The sequence below is a fragment of the Triturus cristatus genome, chromosome 10 (genome assembly GCF_964204655.1).
Source record: "Triturus cristatus chromosome 10, aTriCri1.1, whole genome shotgun sequence".
In the NCBI taxonomy this organism is placed as follows: domain Eukaryota; kingdom Metazoa; phylum Chordata; class Amphibia; order Caudata; family Salamandridae; genus Triturus; species Triturus cristatus.
Genome location: NC_140593.1, coordinates 461,759,916 through 461,781,369, shown reverse-complemented (window position 1 = coordinate 461,781,369; position 21,454 = coordinate 461,759,916). Strand labels below are relative to the sequence as shown.

General features: G+C 47.8%; 1 protein-coding gene across 7 annotated transcripts in view; it reads right to left on the bottom strand.

The window, feature by feature from the left end:
- CREM (cAMP responsive element modulator) overlaps nucleotides 1-21,454 on the bottom strand; it is an 848,590-nt gene that overhangs the window by 632,944 nt on the left and 194,192 nt on the right. The window lies entirely within an intron of this gene.

The window sequence follows — 21,454 nt, the reverse complement described above, 5'->3', positions numbered from 1 at the left end:
GGATTGTGCCAGATGTAGTAAATAAATTAGAATTTGCTCTGGAGTCGATCAAAAAGGGTGCAGATCCTTTCCTGAACACGAAGAACAACATCTGATCCATTTTGCTCTAGAACATTTGTTTGAAAAGAGCGCTCTAACTTGTTCAAGAATCGCTGTACATTCTTCAGGTATATTCAGAAAGGCAAAGTTATTGTCTTCGGGAGTCATGCTGATAAGTTAAATGATTTTATCATTGGATGAGTCACTTGTGCTTTGTTCATTGTTAAGAGAGATGATACCAGTGAACCAACACTGTCTAGGCCACACCGAAGCTAACAGAATGAGACAGCCTGACTCCTGTTCTATTTTGCGTCTGACCTCAGGAAGCAGAAGGAAAGGAAGAAAAGCAAAGGCAAAGATTGCTGTCCAAGTGGTCTAAAAAGCGTCTCCCCAAGAATGATTCTGGGGAAATCGGTTTGCGAACAATCGACATTTCTTGTTCTAAGTTGTGAAAAACAGATCCAGATATGGGGTGCCACATTCGCAGAAGATTTTTAATAATTGTGACTGGTTTACTTCCCATTTATGTCATTGATTTGATGTCCTGCTTAGGGGATATGCCCAATTATTTTTGACTCCTGGAACATGTTCCAACAGCAGGAACATTTTGTGGCGAAGGGCCCATTTCCAAATTTGCTGTGAATGTGTCAACAGTAGTTACGATTTTGCTGCATATTAGTTGTTCAGGTAATTAATGGTAGTGGTATTGTATGTGCATGCCAGTACTGCTGAATTCTTTATTATGGGAAGAAATGACTGAAGCCCTAGAAACCGTTTTCAACTCTAAAAGGTTGGTGGGCATGTTGGTTTCCTGAGGAGATCATTTGCTGAGAATGTCTAGATCTTGCAAAAGTGCTCCTCACCCTTCTGAGGCATCTGTTGTCATTATAAAGCAAGGGTGAAAGCAGATGAAAGATAGACCTGGGGAAATGTTGACTTCTCTCTTCCACCATGTCATTGCTATCTTCATGGATCATGTAATTTGAAATATGTCCATGAAAGATTCTTGCGCAGGAACCCATTGAGTATCTAGTTGTTCTTTTAGCAGTCTCATTTGCAGCCTGCAGTTTGGGATTAGTGGAATACACGAAGACATCATTCCCAACATGAATTTGGACATCCAGACAGAGGTGAACTTTTTTCTTGAAAGGGATGAGAGCAGATGTATTATACAGTGTATCCTTTATTTTGTTGGGTATGCTTTGTATGTCTCTGTATTCAGGTTCGCCCCCAGGAAAGCAATTCATCTGCATGGTATCAGAGAGGACTTTTCCTTGTTTAACTGTAGCCCTAGATCTTTGAAGAGCCTCATACAAACCATCGTAGAACTTCTTGCAGATCAAAACGACGGACTCCTGTTAAGCCAGTATGGTAATACCCGATGACTGCTTCTTCTTAGGAACGCTGCAAACAGAGCAATACACTTGGTGAAAATTCTGGGAGCAGATCGATGTCCAAATGGGAGAACTTTGACTTGACAAAGGCACCCTGTCACCTTGATCCTTAAATACTTTCTGTATTTCACATGAATATGGATGTGAAAGTAGGCATCGAGAAGATCTAGAGAAGTCGTAAAATCTACTTGGTTTAGAAACTGTAGAATTTCCAGCAGCGAAAGCATCCTGATCATCTGTTTCTTTATGAATTTGTTTAAACGTCTTAACTTAATGAATTGCCTCCATTCCCCTGAATTTATTTATGAGGAAGACATTTGAATAAAGTCCCTAACTTCTTTTTTAGCTTCTTTGTGAATAAGAAGTAAGATCTCTTGTCGTAAGAGTACTAGATGTTGATGAGACCTCTTTTGTAGAGGGTTCCTGGGAAGCTTTTGAACAAATTCTAGGGCGTGACTGTGTACCCATTTTTCAGATGAGCTATTCTTCTATTGGTCATAGTAAAAGGACAAGTCTGTGATGGAATGTATTTTCAGAGGTGAAGAGGTAGCTGGTGCCTGAGAATTTTTACTGAAGATTGGAAGCTTCACACCCTTTTCCTGCCGCTAAAGGTCTCCTACGAGCTGATTGTCGCGTATAAGATGCAGCTAGTGGTGCTCTATATTGTTGTTGCAGGACATACTGTTGCCGAAACCCCTGCCGTACCAATCCTAGTAAACGTGCTGTGTCAGCCTTAATGGATTGCAGAACTTCATCCACATGCTTGCCAAAAAGATGTTCCCCATCAAAAAGCATGCCCAGAATCCTGAGCTCAACTTCTGGATGGAAAGAGGTAGTGTTGGTTAACCTTGTTGGCGAAACACTATTGTTCCAGCCATTAGTAGAAAAGCTGTAGAAGCAACATCCATAGCAGTATTGATCATTTATTTCCCCTTATTAGAATATTTCCATAGCCTCTTTCCATTTGTCCTCAGGTAAGAGCTCAAGGAAGGCTGCCATATCTGACCACATCTGTGTTTCATACCTACCCAATATGGTCAGCACTTTGGATGCTCTTGTGGTGAACCTCTTCCCCACATTATCCAAACGTCTACCTTCTGTATCAGGTGCCGAACAGGGAGTTTATGGATTTCTAGATTACCTCTGGGCCGCATGCATAACCACTGAATCTGGACAAGGATGTCCAATTAGACATGAAGGAAAATATTATGGCACTTTATACTTTTTGTCAAGTTGAGAAATGGCAGCTGCCACCGAAGCTGGAGTTTTCATTAACTTCAGACCTTCTTCCCAGATGTGATTTACTATGGGAATGGGTTATACTGAGTCTTTAAAGTCATACAAAAAACAATATTAAAAGCTCATAAATCTAAAAGCTCATGAAATCCTCTGATATCCTCTGGAGGGGAACTAGTAGGTGGTGGTGTGGGTGATGCCAATTGGGGTCTAAATAATCATCCCATTCTTGCCTGAAACAGATTGACCCGGGGGGATCTTGCCCTTCTCGGGATGGCCCTCACCATTGCTTTCCACATAATCATCATAAATCGTGATTGGTGGCTTATCAGGATTTTTCCCGCATTTGCTGCACCCCGGAGGCACCAGGAGTATCAGGATGTGCTGGGGTAGTCAGTGGATTTGTTACTGCAGGAGCATTTTCTAAATGAAATCTTTTATAATAATCGACAAGCATGTGACGGAGATCAATCACTAATGTGATTTGCACTCTGATGGTATCTTCTGTATACTGAGGTTGCGCCTCAAATGCCCTCATATAAGTATAATTCTCTAGAAAAGATTGATAATGATGAGACTTATATCCCTGTCTATGCTGAAAGGAGAAATCCTCTTCATAGTAAGAGGATGCGTCTAATTTGTTCGTCCTCCTGGCGCTTCACGTGCAGCTGCATGGGACTATACGCTTAACCAGAGGGGCCATCATCACCTTCTGAGTCCTCTACTTCTAGAAGTTGTGCAGGTGGAAGCGGTGACACTTTATTTGGGGAGGTCTGATGCAATTGGATGGTCACAGGCACGCCCTTCTGAGTAATCAAAATTGAGGTTTCCTGTGCCATCGACGAGCCCGTCAATTATACTGTTGAAGAAGGAGATTGCGTGTGTTAGGTTGCACCAATGGCCGTGGCCATAGCCATTTTAGGGGTTGACAAAGTGTTCATCGACGAGAACACTGTCAATGGCTCAGTCAATGAAGCGGACGTGGTGGCTGTCTTCGATGACGAGGATGAGATTGACATCGTCATTGTTTTTTTCATGGCCGTGTCCAAAGCCATTATCATTGACACCATCGTCGATGGTTTTTCGATAACGTGACACCTGTCAGCAGCCTACTTTTTGACAGCAGGTCTGTCGTCTATATAGTTTTCTGACAAGGAGAAAATTCCTTGAAGGGAGAAGCTGGCTCAGAAGTCTTTCCAGGGCATTTTCGAGAGGAAGGGAAGACTGGATCCCCTTTTTGAACTAGTTTATCAGTATCTGCTGATTTTTATGATGTTTAATCTTTTTAGAAGTCTCCCCATATGAGGTATACTCCTCATGTCTGCGTTTTCTGGTAAGCAAAGATGGGTCCTGGCCTTCCTCACCATATGCAGTATCTCCTAAAGCTTTAAACCACATAAATAACTTGGCCTCTCTGTCTTTTAAGGTTTTTGCCAAAAAAGTCCTGCAATGTTTACATTCAATCGGCTTATGCAGAGGATTTAAAAACAGTATAGACATTCTTTATGTGGGTCTTCTGAGAATAATTTTGATATCCCATAATATTAGCGTGGCCTAACAAGTATTTTCTTAGGATCCCTCTGACATGATGGTCAGTCAGCAAAACACAGCTCAGTAGTTACCCAACAGCTGCATGAAGAACAATTCGGAAACTCTGAAGTTAAAAGGTCAATAGTTGACTGGATGCACTGTAGAACTGAGCAGAGCTCAGGGAGAGTCCCTCACACACGATGTGTGGTTAGAAATCTGAGGTATGGTGGCCCTGCAGAGCAAGAGTGCTCAGGGAGATGGGCTCGGACTGGCTAAATTTTGGTTCTAACAAAACAACGTGAATTCTATGTCAGGACCCGGAGGCGAGGATTAGGCTTTTCTTTCTTCCATTTATTCAATAGCAGCCTTAGAAAAAACAACAGTGAAACAACAATGGGACTTCATTTCCCATGAAGCCTATGGAGAAAACAACAATGCCATGCAACATTCCATTGTCCAATCAGGCGCCTCCTGGGATCATAACAACCCCTGCTCTGTGCTGGACGTCCTCTTTCTTCGCGTCTAGCAGCCTCCCTCAGATACTTGTCCTTCCTTCAGTCACGTTTGGGGCTGGTGGTTTGGGGGCACTTTCTACTGTTGATTGTCACAGGAGCTTTCGCTCTGCTTTTTGGTCATTCTTTGCTGTCTCTATTGGTTGAGAATTACACTGATTTTCGTTGGGAGCTTCTGCTCCGTGTGTGCGCTGTACTTAGTTGTCCCTGAGGTTTTGGAGCGTTTGCTCAGTGTATATTTCCAGGTTTGCTTTGCCCTCAGCCGTCATAGACCGTTAAGTGATTCGGAGGCTCCGCTCCATGATCGCGGCCACGGAAACGTTCTGCCCGCTCCTACGCGGCCGCGCAACGGTTCCTCACACCGGCGGGAGCGCGTGTGGTCCGCCGACCGCGAGAGGGCACGCATCCCTGGGTTTACCCTTCCGGCGCTGGTCTTTCCTCAGCGGGACGCGAGCGGAGGTTGCGGTATTCAGCGGCCGTTGCCGAGCGCCTCTGCCCGCATCCCTGCTGTCTCACGCCTAGCCGGTATCTGCCGGAGGCTTGAACACCCCGCGGGGGTAAGATTGTCCCATATTATTACCGCACACCACTGAGAGTGCCCAGGCATTGGTTTTGGCCCGCATTGAGCTTTAGGGCGATTGGTGTGCTGCTTATTGGGGCGTAGTGCAGTACTTCTAGGTTGGCTGGCCCTCTGACTTTGACTTTTGACGGGGGAGGGCCTGGTTTTGTCCTTGTGTTTGACCTGGGTGACGTCCCTTTCACTTCCCTCCTACCTGGTGGGTGGCCACCGATATCTTACTTACTTACTTCATATCCTCAGCTTCTCCTTTCAACAGCATGGAAGAGTTTGACGATTATTATGAGGAGGAGGAATCCCAGTATTTCCCGCTGTCGGACGAATTCTGCGACCCGGTTGACTCCTCCATTGTAAAGGCGGTCTCAGAGGCGGTGGCTCCTTTGGAGAAGAGGTTGGATCACCTGGCGAAACTCCTTGAACCCCTCCCTGCGAGGGAAGACGCTCCCTACCTTCAAAGTTGAGTCCCGCTTCCCAACCTGAGAAACCGCGTAAGCGCCCCCGTTCGGACGGGGTTGATCCTGATGCTTTTGAGAGGCTGCGGCAAGCCTTTTTGGACGCCCAGACCCCAGCCTTGCCGGCGGATCCTTCCCCGCCTGATCCTCCGCCTGCAGGAGCCCTGGATCCGGTGCCTTTCACTCCTTCTTCGGAGGACTCCCAGGGTGCTTCAGATGGGGAATCGGACCAGGGCAGGTCGTGGCGCCCCTCTCCTTCCGGTTCTGTGGAACGTCCTCAACCCTCAGCTTCCCAGGGTGGTGTTCCGTCTGACCTCCTTGATCCGGAGGACCTGTTGCATCCCCGCTCCTCGCAGTGGGTTCCCTGCGATAAGGTGGCCAAGTATGTGGCGGCACGCCTTCAGAAACCCCTCGATCAGGACGTCCGCTCATGCCTTAGATCCGAATGCCCGCACCCATCCTTGGAAGGGAAAGTGGCGGTGACCCCCAAGATTGATGCCAGAATGGCCACTTTTCTTACCAAGTATATCAAAGACCCAAAGAATGGCATCAACAGATCCTGGCGTGCCTGTCAGGACAAGTTACTAGACATCACGGGTCCCCTAGTTAAAATTTTTGATATTTTTGATATGGCTGAAGACGCCAAAGCATCTGGTGCCCTTATTTCCCCCGAGACACTCTCCAGTTGGGCCCAACGGGCCATTATTTTTCTGGGGAATGCGAACTGCACTATTTCTACAGAAAGGCGCAGGTCGCTTCTTATCAAATTGGACCCAAAGCTGGGTGAACTGGCGATATCTGAAGCGGGTCCGGTGGCGCAGGGCGGTCTTTTTGGAGACCCATTTGTTAAGGAACTTGGCAAGTTTGTGTTCACATTTAATTCTCTGGACAAGGCGCAGTCCACGGTGAAGCGCATTTTCAATGCACGTATTTTCGGAGGGGCTGGTCGTGGCAGGGGGTGCTCGGCTGGCCAGTTCTCGCAAGCAGCCTCCGGCAGAGGTCAGCAGTCCCAGAGGGGGCAGTACCAAGACTCCTCATGTTTGGTGGCTTCTACCCCACAAGAGGCCGTTCCCGTCGCCGAGGCCAGCGCAACGGTCGGAGAGGCACCGGCGGCCCAGCCAATCACAGTGAGTTCCATGATTGTCTCATGTCAATGCTTGGGGAGCAGGTTGGCCCGGTTTCTGGACAATTGGTGGGCTCTGACGTCCGACGCTTGGGTGCTTCAAACCGTACAGGGGTTTCACATAGAGTTTTTCTCCTCATGCCCCAATAAGGTTCTCTGGTGTCGAGGCAGAATTGATACGCCTAGAGCTCCAGGAGCTCCTGCGCAAAGGGGCAATTTGCCACTCCCATCCCCAGCCCAGGGCCTTCCTATGCAACATTTTTCTGGTTCAGAAGCAGGATGGCGGACAGCGTTCAGTGATAAACCTTGGGGAGTTCAACGAATGGCTTGTCTACCGGCATTTCAAAATGGAGGGGATTCACCTCGTTCACTATCAGTTGCGTCCCAACGACTGGATAGTCCGTTTGGACCTCAAGGACGCTTACCTGACAGTCCCTATCTTCCCGCCCCATCGTCGGTTCCTGCAGTTCAGGTGGGACGGACAGATTTTCGAGTTCACTTCGCTTCCCTTTGGCCTGTCGTCCGCCCCTTGGTGTTTCACCAAGGTGTTACATCCGGTGGTGGAAGCGTTGAGGGCGCAGGGCATGAGGAAGATTGTCTATCTGGACAACATGCTCTTCCTACATCAGTGCCCTCAGACTCTCTTGCTCCAGCTCTGTTCGGCGGTTCATCTTCTACAAACTCTGGGGTTTGTCATAAACCAATCGAAGTCTTGCCTCCACCCCACTCGCTCGATCACCTTTCTAGGTTTTGTGATGGATTCGGTGGCTGCCTTCCAGGAAGATGACGAAGATCCGTCACGAGATCCGGCAATTGCTCTGGAAACAACTAACGTATCTCCGCAGCATTGCCAGGGTAGTCAGACTCCTGTCATTCTCGATTCAGGCCATCTTTCCGGGTACTTTGCATTTTCGGGCCCTTCAGCATCTCAAAGCATTCCACCTCCGAAGGGGTTTGACGTACGCTCAGAAGGTACCCCTGTCCGAGAAGGTCAGAGACGAGCTTCAGTGGTGGCTCTCCCGCATGGAAGCGTGGAACTGGGCGGGCCATTTTTGGTTCCAGTCCCGACCTGGTGATCGAGTCCGATGCCAGCGACTCCGGTTGGGGAGCACGTTGTGGCGAGCTCACTACAGGAGGAGGTTGGTCCGCCGAGGAAGGTTCCCTCCACATCAACTGTTTGGAGATCATGGCCGGCTCTTTCGCGGTCCACTGTTGGACGAAGGACAGGGCTTACTCGTGTATCCTCCTCAAGATGGACAATGTGGTGGCAGTACGCTACATCAATCACCTGGGAGGAACGCATTACAAAGCCCTGGCAGATCTGGACAAGGACTTTTGGAAATACTGCCTGGCACATCAAGTGTCGGTGATTGCGGAGAATTTACCGGGGACGCCAATCAGGTAGCCGATTGGCAGTCTCGGCATCTTCGAGACTCCAGCTTGTGGAAGCTTTTCCAGCCGGTGTTCCTGACCTTGCAGGAACACTGGGGTCCTTTTACTGTCGACCCCTTTGCCTCTCGCCTGGACTTTCAGATTCCCAGGTACTTCAGTTGGCGGCCGGATCCAGGAGCGGCAGCCACCGATGCCTTCCTGCAGGATTGGTCGCTGGAGAAGGGTTATGCATTTCCTCCCTTCGCTATGATCATGAGATTGACGACGCAGGTCCGTCGGCAGGGGGCGGATCTGGTACTGATTACCCTAATTTGGAAAGCACAAGCCTGGTTTCCAGTTCTGATGGAACTTTCCTGGGCTTCTCCAATCAGTCTACCCCGGCTCCCTCATCTCCTGCTCAATCCATCGGGCAGCCCTCATCCCCTGATAGATAGTGAGCGGCTCGTTGGCTTTGATGGCGTGGCGGATTACAGCTCTCGATGGCAAGACCCTGGGCTTTCGCGCCACGCTGCAGAGCTCCTATCCAGAGCATGGGCCGATGGTACCATCAAGCGATATCGGTCGGCGTGGTCCCGATGGATGGGTTGGTGTCTGCAACGGAGTCTGGATCCCGTGGAGGCAGATGTTGCTCACATCCTGAATTTTCTGGCTTCCCTGGCTTCGGTAGGGTTAGCTTACAGGACGATTAATACGTTCCGCTCTGCGATTTCGGCTGGACACTGTGGTGGCGGATCATCCTGTGGGTGACCATCACCTGTTGCGGAAGCTCCTTCGGGGGATTCGTCTTTCTCTTCCTCCAGAACCGCAATATTCGGTACTCTGGGATGTGAATAAGGTCTTGCGCTTCTTGTCGGAATGGCCCAGCAACAAATACCTGTCACGTAAGCAGTTGTCTTCAAAGCTGGCCATGTTGTTGTGTTTAGTATCCTGCAGACAGGTTTCAGATGTTCGAGCCCTGGATATTACGGGGAGATCCTTCACGCCGGACGGAGTCACATTCCATGTGTTCCGGCGCACCAAGACCCAGTCTCGGGTTATTTCTTATCCGGCTTTCCCTGACTGCCCCAAGCTCTGTGTTGTCAGATGTATCAGAGCTTATGAGGCTATGACTGAGGACGTTCGCCCTCATGGGGAGCGTCTGCTTCAGATTGCTTTGCGGAAGCCTTTTTGGGCGGTCTCTTCCCCGACGATTGCAAGATGGGTTTGTTGGGTGATGGTTGAGGCAGGCATCGACACGAAGGTCTTCGGAGCACACTCCCCTCGGGGTGCAATGGCATCTAAGGCTTTTATGCTGGGCGCACGCTTGGAGGACATCTTGAATGCGGCTGACTGGTCTTCCTCCACCTCCACCGCGTCCCTGGTGGTGGATAAGCTTTGAACTAGCCTAATCCTCGCCTCCGGGTCCTGACATAGAATGAAAAATTTCCTAGCTTTCGTAACGGAAAGTTTCAATTCTATTAAGGACTCAGAGGCGAGGATTAGCCCGCCCTCAGGATACTCCTGGACCCACCCGGGCTCATCAGGATGTGCCGTCAGGCGTAAGTAAAGCGTTTTCCTGTTCAGTTGTGCCTATTGTGAATATTGTTTTTTGCTTCTGTGCTGGTGACTTTGATTCACAGATTTTACGACTCCTTTTTCTGCTTGCAGGGACAGAGTCATCGAAGCAGGACTAGGAATGCTGACGGTCGGATTTATCGCAGGAAGAAAGAGGACGTCCAGCACAGAGCAGGGGTTGTTATGATCCCAGGAGGCGCATGATTGGACAATGGACTGTTGCATGGCATTTTTGTTTTCTCCATAGGCTTCATGGGAAATGAAGTCCAATTGTTGTTTCACTGTTGTTTTTTCTAAGGCTGCTATGGAATAAATGGAAGAAAGAAAAGCCTAATCCTTGCCTCCGAGTCCTTAATAGAATTAAAACTTTCCGTTACGAAAGCTAGGAAATTTTTCATTGGTTATCAATGTCACTTGATTTTTAATATTGCTTTTAATGCTTCTCTATGTACTACTTGTGAGTATCACCGTGGGACTTCCACCATGATAACAATAAAGACTCAAGCATTACTGCTAATGACTTACTATGAATGCCTGTTGAAACCAGCTTTTTAAGTTTTGTTAAATAACTTTGTACAATGATTTGAAAGTGATATTAAAATATTTTTATACTGTAATTTAAAATATATTACTGAATACGAGTGTTGATTCTCCTAAAGAAGAGCAGTGAGCTATATAAAACAGTCATTAGATATTGCTGAAATTAACATTAATAATTATTAATGAATGAAATTACGTAAATTGAAGAGGAAAGAATTTTCTTAGTAACTTTATTTAAAACCAAAAGACCATGTGCTTAATATAAACTGTGCTTATTGGATCAGAAAAAATATAAACTCCTGAAGCGTGATTATTGCTGGAGATTAATGCTGCACCATATGTAAAAGTGGTGGTCATAAGTGGGTATTCACATCCCTTATAACTAGGCAGTGGAAAGAGACATGGATGCTATTTGTTACTGTTTGCTATGGCTCTGTTTGTTTTTGTTTAGAAAGGAGTTCCTGGCTGCTCGCTTGCAAAGGCATGGTATGATTTTGGGGGTGAGATTTGGAAATAGGACTGATAAGGTTTCATTGTTTGCAGACAATGTTATGCTTTACCTAACAGATCGAGACACTTCTCGTCTGTGCTAATCTCAGTGCAACAGTCCTATTGCAGTGTGTTGCGTTTTATTAACAGGAACATGACCAAACTGTCCCCTATTAATCTCAAAGACAAGGAATTGTCCTTGATATCAAAACTGATCACCTTTAGGATTATGGGCATGTCAGTAGAGTACCTAGGAGTTAATGTGATCCTAAAAGCCACTGGATTGTATAGAGTCAATAAACACACCGTATTGTAGAAAGTCAAGATGGGCCACACCAGATGCGGATTTCTGTTAATCTAATGGTGATGATATATGCATGCCTTCCCTATATGCATGAAAAGGGGATTCTTGGTTGAACAAGAGATGCCATCCATACCGTCTACTTGGTGAGGTTCATATGTGACAGGGAAGGACCTGGTTCAGTGGACCTGTTAGTATATTATATGGCAACAGATTTACACATTTTGGTGGAATTGACCCAAGGAGGATCTGGCAAACAATGGTACTGAGGGACCAAACAGTTGCTGCTTGAGCTATCTGGGATGTCCTATGGCTATTAGAAAAGACAGACTTGCCCAATCTCTAAAGCAACTAGGTCACCAGAATGATATTGAAGGTTTTAGACTTTACTGTGGCTTTGAATATGTTCACAGCCCTTGCTTCCCCCTGTTTCCAATCCATTATGTACCCTTATTCGACTGCAAGCAAGGGATAATCCTATGTTATATATAGAAACAGTGAACTATTGCAGGTATGTTTATGGGCTCCAGAGTGAGATCTTTTGAGGACTGTAAAATACAGTGTAATCTGAACGAGATGTTTAACCATCAACAAGTACACCACTGACTGTATCACCTGTTGATGCAACAGGTAGCATTTAGGAAACAGATATCAATTGAAGTATTTGTTTGTGGCTTGTCACAGGTGAAGAGGAGCTGTGTATCGTCGGTTTAAGAAATCCCAGATGATCTGAGTTTGAGGGTTCTACAATTGAAGTTCATGCACTGGAGGGAGCCTGATCAGTTCAAATGTAACCCCATACACCAGTAGCTGCTCTTGGCAAACATTCTGATATGCAGACTTTGGAAGAGGATGTATATACCAATGGTGGGAACTCGTTTTCCAGGTCATGGATGAGGAATGACTTTCAAGAAGATTAACTGATGAAAAGGACGAATCTCTTTTGAAACAGCTCCTGGTGCTTCACTTTGTGACCAATGATTTTGGGGAGATTACATGCTCTTGGAGACAGACAGCACTGGATCTCTTCAATTGAAGTGTGATATCTCTGACTTGTGTGGTTTGTCATTATATTTTGTACTGACATGGGAACAGGAATGGATAATGAGGGCTCCAGCAGAAATGCAGAGAACATTGTCCTTTCCCTGCACATCCTCTGCCTAATTCATCTGCCTTCTTATCATGCACCTTTTCTTTTTTTGAACACCCCTCTCATATTCTGTTCCTTTGTAGTCCCTTTTCAACCTCTTCTCTCCGCCATTGTCCTTCCATCTTGAAATAGGTATTTGCTGTTGCTACCATCATCCCTCCCTTCTTCATTTCCATTTCAGTTGTGCATATATGAGGTTTATTAGACCAAATACTTGTAATCTGATGGTGTCACCTGGAAACCATCCAGATGTTTGGGTGAGGTGGGTCGCGGGAGAATTTTGATGCTGTGAAATGGGGCTTGGATCTGTAATTTGAGGTCTGATGTACAGCATCAGGTTCTTGCTGCACACCATGTGTAGAGCATTATGTAAAGAAGAGTGCACTGTCCCGGTTTGGGGCACGGTGCACCTTTTACTAGGTACGCCAGGTGCAAACAGGGACAGGGTGCTGATAATGCACACATAATGTGCGCGTTCAGGGCAGACACAAATTTGTGGCTGCTATGGGAGCCACGTCTGTGAAAGGCGGAGTGGCTGTTTAAAGCAGCTGCTCTGTCTTTTAAAGTGGAGGAGGCACCCAGCCTAATTTACAAGAGGGAACAGACATCTCCATGTAGGCGGTAGCAGTGAGTTATTGCACCCACCTGCAGAGGATTTATTAGGGACTCCATGGAGCCTCCTTTGCCCCCTTTTCAGTGGCATCCTTAAGGGGTACACTGACTGTGGGACCTAAATTTCCGAAGGGACTGCACAAAGTTCAGCAGCCCCTTCTGTAATAGCTGAAGAGTGTCCTGTGGGATGAGAAAGGGGATGCACATGCCTGTGGCGCCCCAAGGCACATTCTGTCCTACAGTCCCATATGTTGGATACTTTTATTTATGAATGGTGCACTCCTAATGATATTTGTTCCAAAAAAGGGGGGGCAACAAATGAACAAGTTACTTACCTTCGGTAACGCTTTTTCTGGTGGATACAGTATCTGCCTGTGGATTCCTCAACTTGTGAATATCCCCTGCGCCAGCATTCCACTGAATTTTTCCTAGCTCTCCACGCCTATGTCGACGTCATAATACCACGGCTCCGCTCGCGACTCCGTATGACGTCACCGGAGCCATAAGAGAGCCACGTCGACGTGATGACGTCAGTTCCACTATTTTTTTCGTGCCTCAGAGGCGAACAGGTGGACTGACACAGACTCAAGTATACATAGTACACAACATTTGAACGAATATATACAGCACAAAGTCAACAAGCATTGGCATAGCCAATAGGTCTCGCCTTTGGGACCTTATAAGTGTTTAGCCACGTAACAATTGCATAACTAAATACTTATAAGGTCCCAAAAGCGAGAGCTATTGGCTATGCCAAGCGGCCACGAAAGTTAAAGTGATCGCGATCACGATCAAACATCAAATCGAAAGTGAAAGTAATTGTGGTAAAGCACGGCGCGCGCGCCTGCGCACATGCACTGTAGCTCTAGGCTGGCCTGGTAGCACTTTTTGGAGCCCTCTCAATAAGTCTTGCCAGACCAGTGCATGCGCTGGGTCAGGCGAGACCTAAAAAAGAAGTGGGGGGATGCTGACGTCACGACAGGAAGTAAACGTCACAAAAGGTGGCTTGCACCATCAGACTCATTGCCTCCCCTCGCTCACCCCTTAGGTGCGATTGCATCAGAGAAGCCAGCACGTGAGCAGCATTCTGAATGAGCTCTGATCTCGCCCCAGAGAGGCCAAAGAGTGAATGTGTGGCTCCATTTGCTCCAGTTATCGAGCTCCGGGTAAAATAAGTGGGGGGACGCCGTCCACAAGCGTGGTACCACAACTCGAGCCCTGATAATAAGCATTGGCAAATCAAATAAGTCTCATCACTTGGCTTTACTAATGAAGAAAGAAAGAACGAACGATGCAGAGCAATGTATTTTCAGGTAGTAATACATGGTATGTGTTCAGAATTGAATATGCCATTGTAAAACAAAAAGTGTTTGCTTCATTTCAGCTTTTCACACCTGTGTTACAAGACCCGTTTCAAAGGCACCATTCTTTGTTAGTAGGTATCCAGTTGTTTGAAGGAGGTATGAGGGATGAAGCAGGGCAGTAATTGACGGGCCTCAGTCCCGGTGTCCAGCCCTTATCTGGGAGAAACGGGATGAGAGTAGCACGTGCACCTGGAGGCCAGCAGCCGCCCCACTTGCCGCAGAGATTATGGATAAAGACACTGAAGTGGGAAATGGCAAATTGTGTCTAGTGTGTAGTTGGTGCTGTTGTTGGTGGGTGTGGGGGCACTGGTGTGGGGCTATCAAGCAATGAAACTCTCGGAAAGCAGAAGAAAATGTCAATAAAGCCTGTAAACGTTCTAGTTGAAACGTTTGACACAGTTTCAACCATGTTGCTTTGGAAAGGCAGATTACAACTGATTTAATTTGGTGTTTGATATAGCGCCAATATAGACATATTGATCACGAGGTGCTGTATCTATAGACATTTGGTGTGTGGGGCTATTACAGACCGGATTACTGGCACTGCTGGTTATTGCGTGAGGACAACCAATAAATTATGTACTTCGCATTACATAGTAAAATATATTTGCATGTTTGGTGCACGGAAAGATGTTTTTTTAGTGTCGACGTCAAATTAAACGTTGAACGACGCTTCGTGCTGATTTCAGAACCTTGTTTATATTTTGGGTCAGCCAGTGCCCCGCCCCACCGGAGAGCTCCTAGCTGAGAGTGACTTCTGGGCACAATGTCGGTAACCAAAAGGACACACACATTTGCTGACATAGGGTCATCTATAGACGGGGTCGCCGCGCGTGACTGTCTTCTGTTTACATCAAAATTCTGCAGAACGGATCTTGGAATGCATCTCAGGCACCGAAGCACCGTACCCCCTGTGAACCCGTCTAGGTCTGTTGGCGATGAAACTCTTTCTTACAGTGTGCTGTTATGCAAGACAAGTTCACAGAGGCACCACGGTGAGTATAATGAGTGAATGAATTAGTGAATTGATTGCAGATTCCCCTAGCGGCCGCGAAAGTTTAAGTGATCGCTATCGCGATCACGACCAAACATCAAAGCGGCCGTGGGGGCCGCGAAAGTGAAAGTAATCGTGGTAAAGCGCGGGGCGCGCGCGCCCGCGCACATGCACTGTAGCTCTAGGCTGGCCTGGTAGCACTTTTTGGAGCCCTCTCAATAAGTCTCGCCAGACCAGCGCATGCGCTGGGTCAGGCGAGACCTAAAAAGGAAAGCTAAAAACATCAGCATTTCCTATGAATGTACTAGATAGAAAATACAATGAATAAACAACCAGCCAAAAAAGGGATCTTTTTAGGTATACAAAGGTGGACAACGGGGAGGCGGGTGGGTCAGTGAGGAATTCACAGGCAGATACTGTATCCACCAGAAAATGCGTTACCGAAGGTAAATAACTTGCTCTTCTGATGGATACATCTACCAGTGGATTCCTCACCTTGTGAATAGATTCCCACAGCAGTCCCACTCCCGGAGGAGGGTGTCCACCTTTCCTATACCAAAAAGTCCTGCAAGACAGAGCGCACTAAATGGCCTTCCCTCCTCATCTCAGAATCTAAGCAATAATGGTTTGCCAAAGTATGGAGGGAGGCCCAAGTCGCGGCCTTACAAATGTCTGTAACTGGAACACCCCTGGCCAAAGCAGAGGTGGAAGACTTAGCTCTAGTAGAATTAGCTCTAATACCCTCAGGAGGAACCTTACCAGCCAGGGCGTAGCAGATCTTGATGGTTAGGATGATCCATCTGGACAGAGTGTGCTTGTGCACAGCTTTGCCTTTTGAGTGTCCAAAATAGCCCATGAAGAGCTGATCTTCCAAAACGTATATCTTTTGTTCTGTCCAAATAAAAGCTCACTGCTCTTTTAGGGTCCAAGCAGTGATGTCTCTCCTCCTCCATGGAAGAGTGAGGGGGAGGATAAAACACAGGGAGAGTAATGGACTGCCCCAGATGAAAAGGAGTAACTACCTTAGGTAGGAAAGCAGCCCTGGTCCTGAGGACCATCCTTTCAGCATGTAAGGTTAAAAACGAGGGTTTTGAACTAAGAGCTTGAAGCTCACTCACCCTCCTTGCTGAGGGTATGGCTACAAGAAAGACGGTTTTAAAGGACAATAACCTCAAAGGACAGCTATGAAGGGGTTCAAAAGGGGACCCCATCAAAAAAGTTAAAACAAGATTAAGGTCCCACTGTGGCATTACAAAGGGAGTAGGTGGAAACCTATTAGTAAGGCCTTTGATAAATCTTAAAACAATAGGAGATTTAAATAACGACGGCTGATCTGGAAGACACAGAAAAGCCGATAAGACTGATAAATAGCCCTTAACCGTGGCCACAGCACAACCCTGCTGAGCCAAGGAAAGAGCAAACTGAAGCACATTAGACAAGTGGGCCTTTAAAGGGTCAATGGATCTCTCTCCACACCATTTTATAAACTTAGACCATCTATAGGAATAAATTGACTTAGTGGAGTGTCGCCTAGATGATAATATAACATCCACTACGTCTGGTGGGAGAGAGAAAGAACTCGGGTTGAATCTCCAGGCGTGAAAGTGCAGGCTCTGGAGGAGGGGGTGAAGAACCTGCCCCTTCGACTGCGAGAGGAAGTCTGCCCTGAGAGGGAGACGGTGCGGAGGGTGCAACGAAAGGTGAATTAGATCTGTGTACCACACCCTTCTTGGCCAATCCGGGGCGATCAATTTAACTTGGGCCCGGTCTTGGCGAATCTTCCTCAGAACCCGAGGAATCAAGGGTATGGGAGGAAACGCGTAAAGGAGTTGTGAGCCCCAACTCAACTGAAATGCGTCCCCCAACACCCCCTGCATCGGAAACTGGAGACTGCAGAATGACAGGCAATGAGTGGTCTCTTGAATGGCAAACAGGTCCACCCGAGGAGTCCCCCACGTCTAAAAGATGTGCTGAACAACCTCTGGATGAAGCTTCCACTCGTGGTCGGCAGAAAACTGTCGACTGAGACTGTCCGCACGTACGTTCAGCACCCCGGGCAGAGGATTCACCATCAAGCAAATCCAATGGTCCTGAGCCCAGGACCAGAGTCGCAAAGCCTCTCTGCAGAGACGGTAGGACCCTACTCCTCCCTGCTTGTTGACATACCACATCGCGGTAGTGTTGTCCGTCAGGACCTGAACCGACTGACCGCGAAGGGAAGGGAGAAAAGCCTTGAGCGCCAAACGTATCACCCGCAATTCTAGAAGGTGGATATGAGACAATCTTTCCTCTGGAGACCAAAGACCCTTGATCTCCAGATCCCCCAGATGAGCACCCCACCCTAGGGTGAAGACATCCGTTATCACTGTGGCCATTGTTGGAGGAAGATGAAAGGGCTTTCCTTGAGACAGATTGCGCTCCACCAAGACAGATCCGCTGCAGCTTCTCTGGAGATCCTGACTGACTCCCTGAGATCTCCGTTGTGTTGATACCACTGCCTGCGAGACACCACTGGAGTGCCCTCATGTGCCAGCGTGCATGGTTGACGAACAGAATGCAGGAGGCAAACAGACCGAGCAGACGAAGGACCTTCAGAACTGGAACAACCGCTCCATTGTGGAATAAAGGGATCATCTCCTGAATGTCGAGAATTCTTTGTGGAGGAGGAAATGCTCGACACACAGTAGTGTCCAGAACCACCCCTATGAACAGGCTGTGCTGAGAGGGCACCAGGTGAGATTTGGGCACATTGATTGAAAAACCCAAGTTGAATAACAGATGAGATGTTACCTGCAGATGATGTTGCACCATCTCTGGCGACTCGCTTTCAGTAGCCAGTCGTCCAGGTAGGGGAAAACCGGAATCCCCAACCTCCTGAGATGGGCAGCCACCACCGCCATCACCTTGGGGAAGACTCGAGGTTCAGTAGTAAGACCAAACGGGAGGACCGCAAACTGGTAGTGTTGCGACCCAACCGTAAAACTGAGATACTTCCTGTACGACTTCACGATTGGGATTTGGAAATACGCATCCTGCAAGTCGATCGACACCATCCAGTCTACTTGCTGCAATGCCTGAAGAACCCGAGTAAGTGTTAGCATCTTGAATTTATCCTGTTTCAGGTAAAAGTTCAAGACTCTGAGGTCCAGGATCGGACGCAATCTGCCGTCCTTTTTGGGAATCAGGAAATACCGGGAGTAGCATCCCTGACCCCTTTCCTGCTCTGGAACCACCTCTATTGCACCTTTTTGTAGCAATGTAAGAACCTCCTTCTGCAGAAGAAGCAGATGGTCCGCTGAGCAAAAACCTTGGCATGGAGGGTAAGGGGGAGGAAATTCCCGAAAGGGAAGGGCGTACCCATTCTCCACAAGGTTTAAAACCGAAAGGTCCGTCGTGACCAGTTTCCAACCTTGCAGAAAGTGGGACACCCGACCCCCAACTGGCCCCACATGATCCAGGATGGGGGATCTAGGGCTGCTTCCCTGTAGCATCATTGGGAGCAGAGGAGGCTGAGGAGGAGGAGAGATTGCGGCCAGAACCACGTCGTCCTCTTTGTCTTCCTCTATAGGACTTATAAGTGGATTTTGCTGTTGTTGCTGCTGTTGAGGTTGACGGAAGGTGTGAAAAGAAGACCTTCCAAAACCCCTATACTTTCTGAAACCAAAATCCTTCGACTGGGTCTGCAATCCCAAGGATTTCGCAGTCGCCCTGCTATTCTTGAATCTCTGTAAGGCAGAATCCGCTTTTTGTCCAAAAAGCTTTGTCCCATCAAAGGGTAAGTCAACAAGAGTGGCCTGAACATCAGGGGAAAATCCAGAAGCGCGGTGCCAAGCCTGTCTTCTTGTGGCTATGGAAGAACCCATAACTCTGACAACACAGTCATCCGTATCCAATCCTGACTGGATTACCTGCCTAGCTGCAGCCTGTGTGTCTGAAAGAACATCCATGAAGCAACCCTTCTCCTCATCAGGCAACTTGGGGGCCAATTGCTTTACAGAGTCCATTAAAGCGTGTATGTAGCAGCCCAACAAACAAGTGGCATTAGTTGACTTCAGTGCCATACTAGCTGAAGAGAAAATCTTTTTAGCTGACTGTTCAATTTTCTTTGAGTCTCTGTCAGCCGGAGCTTGTGGAAATGCCCCCGAAGATTGTTTGGAGCAGGATGCTTGCACTACCAAACTCTCTGGAGATGGATGTGAAGAAAGGAAGCTCGGATCCCCTGGAGCTACTCTATATCTTCTAGCCACAGCCCTTGAAACAGCAGGCGAAGAAAGTGGCTTTACCCAAACGTCCATGATAGGATCCAGGATGGCCTCATTAAAAGGCAACAGGGGCTCAACAATTGAGGAAGGTGAATGTAGAACCTCCGTCAATAAGTTAGGCTTATATTCTGCAGAAGGCAACTGCAAGTCTAAAAGCTCCGCAGCCTTCTTAATTACCAAATGGTAAGGAGCCAGCTCTTGAGGCGGAGAAGACCTCGAAGAAGAAAGTTCCCATTCAGGAGTAGTGTCCAATCCGCTTGCCTCCTGAATTCCTTCAAACTCATCCATTGAGTCGTCTAATTCACCTTCCTCTACTTCCTCTGCACGATACTGATCCTCTTCTATAAGCCTCTGAGCCTCTCTCCGAGAACGAATCCGTGGACACTGCGTCGGCGGCGCCGTTCGTGGAGTCGGCTGCGCCGATGGAGTCGGCGGCGTCACACGCGGCGCAGCAGGAGCCGGCGTCGAGGGAGGCTCCGACGAGGGCACACGATCCAGACGAGGCCAGGAGGAAAGCTCTCCAGACGGCACCGAAAACTGCCATGACGGCGGCATTGGCATGAAGGGCATAAATGGTGCCTGAGCATAGTGTTGTGGCACGCCCAAACTGAATGCTAGTGGACCCACAGGACCTGAAGGTGCTCCAGATGGGAAGGCTGCTCTACGGAATACTCCATACATAGCATTTAAAAAATGCGACGGATCCGTCCCTGGAGCCGGGAATTGCGGGTATGGAGTCGAACCTGTATCCAGCCAGGGAGTAACCGGTCCAGGAGCAGACGGATCCTCTACCGGATCCACTGGAGAGAGTTCAGCATCCTGATCCGGCCCGGTGTCGGAAGCTGGTGAATCCCTCGGTGCCGGAGACTGCGCCGGAGTTACCTTAGGCGAAGGAGACTTCTCCGGAGTGAGACGAGGAGAAGGAGAAGGCGAAGGTGAGACAAAGTCCCTACTGCGATGTCAAGGTGAAGGTGACTTCGAAGCCCTACCCTTCGTCGATCGGCGCCGAGACTCATGCTTCCTCTTTTTCTTATGTCTTCTCGACTTCGACGAGTGCGAAGTCGACGACTCTGCTTCGACTTGTCTCGCTTGCGACCTCTACCTTCCTTCTTCGCCTTGGCCATAAACAGCTTTGCTTCCCGTTCCTTAAGTGCCTTTGGGTTCATTTTCCTGCAACAGGAACAGTCTTCCATGTCGTGATCCGACGACAGGCACCATAAGCAATCTTCATGGGGGTCAGTGATGGACATGGGACCCCCACATTCCCTACACAGCTTAAATCCTGAATTCCTCGACGAAGACATGAGTACTTTAAAAAACAGTAACTCACAAGTTAACAACAAAGTAACTCTTCAACCAAGGAGAGTGCAAGAAAACCGTTACGCGTCGACGGCGCGGAAACAAAGGAACTGACATCATCACGCAGACGTGGCTCTCTTATGGCTCCGGTGACGTCATACGGAGTCGCAAGCGGAGCCGTGGTATTATGACGTCCATGTTGGCATGGAGAGCTAGGAATAATTCAGTGGAATACTGGCGCAGGGGATATTCACAAGGTGAGGAATCCACTGGCAGATGTATCCATCAGAAATACTGTATACCCTTTGTTCTTGCTTGATTCAAATAAAAGCAAATGGCAAAGCCAAATTCTAGATTGGTGCATAGAGGAAAAGGGCTACTGGGAAACCTAAAGGAACTTTAATGGCTGAGACCTGCTGTTTCTACTCATAGAAAGACTGGAGAAATGACTAGTACTGTTACTTGGGTTTACCACCTACTGGTACTCTTTCATGGGCCTGCAATCGTTTGTATTTGTTACTAGTACCACCAATAGAGATGCTCTTTTCAGTTCAACAGCCATTTTCTCCAGAAATATTGGGAACCATGAGACCCAATTATAGATTCATGCTGACGATGTTGTAATTATCTAGCA